The sequence below is a fragment of the Salvelinus sp. IW2-2015 genome, unplaced genomic scaffold, assembly GCF_002910315.2.
Source record: "Salvelinus sp. IW2-2015 unplaced genomic scaffold, ASM291031v2 Un_scaffold5805, whole genome shotgun sequence".
NCBI lineage: Eukaryota > Metazoa > Chordata > Actinopteri > Salmoniformes > Salmonidae > Salvelinus > Salvelinus sp. IW2-2015.
Genome location: NW_019947070.1, coordinates 12,046 through 13,941, shown reverse-complemented (window position 1 = coordinate 13,941; position 1,896 = coordinate 12,046).

The following is a 1,896-nucleotide window of genomic DNA, read 5'->3' as shown; positions in this document are numbered from 1 at the left end:
CTTACATATTACATACATCATGGTATGAATGGTTTGGTTTGGACAGGCTAGAGTGCCAATATCTGCTCCTGTTTCCAATGTTTTCACTTGAATCTCTGTAAACATGAAGGAAAATGGTTTGTGAGTGTATTGGAAATGGTTTGTGAGTTTATTGTTACATTTACATTTAAAATGTTTGTTTTGCATTGACTGTCATTACAATTGCGATGCACAATTTGTTGCATTAGAGAAGGGTGTATAACATTTTGAAATTAAAGAGAATATTCTGACTCAAATGTTTCTGCTTCCCTAAAAGCAGTTCAAATTGTGCTGAGTGAAACTCCAATTGTTATACGAGGTTTTTATTTATWAWWTTTTTTATTTAACCTTTATTTAACTAGGTAAGTCAGTTAAGAAATTCTTATTTACAATGACGGCCTACACCTTGTTATACGAGGTAATGCTAATGGCATTAACATTTCACAAATGAAATATCAGAGGACAGGACCTCTTTCAGGTTTGTACTTTGTGCTTTGTGTTTGAGAAAAGTACAAATCTTACCTTCAAAGGCTGTGCACACACCCCACACCAGCCGAAGCAGAGAAAGCCTGAATGCACATCTTCCACACATAATGACCAACTGTAGAACCAAACGTTAGTCCAATATTTTCTGCTCAGACCGACAGCAGAACAAAAGGCAAACCAAAGTGATGGTCMTTTGACAGGTTTGAACCAGTTACATGATCTTGTGCTGTCTGAGAGGAGGAAGTGGTGCTGTGTAAATGTATTCTAGCTTCTAAGTKGGACTTTCACAATGACAACACATCTCTTGGGCTGTGTCTAGGGGCTATGTAGTGCAACCCCCACATATTGCATAACAATAAATACACATGTCAAGAGGTCCACTTCCTGCTCTAGAAACAATGATATATTCTGACACCACCACAAGACTGAGGGGGGTCTATATCAAGTGTATGTAAGTGATGGTTATTTGTATTTATTATGGATCCCCATTAGCTGCTACCTTGGCAGATCTAATGTTACTGCTTGTATGAGTTACTTGATGTGGAATAGAGTGTTAGATCTGGTCCTCCAGGTTAATAACAGGAAATGAACCTACCCAGTGCTATGTTTATGATATAACTAATTATTATAATCATTCAATTATTACATTTTATATACCAATGCCTTATTAATACATCTGCAGCAGGGCAATAAAGTCCAGGTGCCTCATTTATAAACCCTGCGTACTTATAAAATAGASCCCAGAATGTGTGTGCACCAGTAGGGGTGTGCGGGTAAAATCACCAGGGAAGCCAATCCTGAAAAAAAGCCATATTACAACCTRTGTTGTGATAATTCCATTGTTTGCTCTRTAACCTGTTAGTTAATTTGCCTTGACACCATGATATATAGGCCTAAAGGCTAGACAATAAGAAAACACAATGGCAGAATAAATTAAACCACACCTTTGTTTAATGTTTCTGACTACTAAACAACTGTTGATTTTATGGAGAATTGCCGCAAGTCACAAAGAATAACAGGAGCTGCCTCCACTATTCCAGCACCTTTTCAACTTCAACATTATCACCTATGCTTAGTCTAATACAGTGACAACTAAAATATTTAGTCTAATCAACGTAAACTAAATATGACATGGCTGTCCATGGTACTGATTTCTGTGTCTGTGTGTGCAAGTATAAAAAACATGTCGACTCACCCTACTTGTAGAAAGATAACGATGCCATCCTCCTCTTTCATGTTGCCTAAACGGTCYATCACTCTGTCATACAGTACACTCTTTTAGTTTTTGTTGTCCTAGGCTACCTGGCTAAAATACTTGCTCGCTAGACTAACTTCCTTTCATGGACAACAATACGCCTGGCCAACTAGTTAACATTAACCTACTTCATCTAG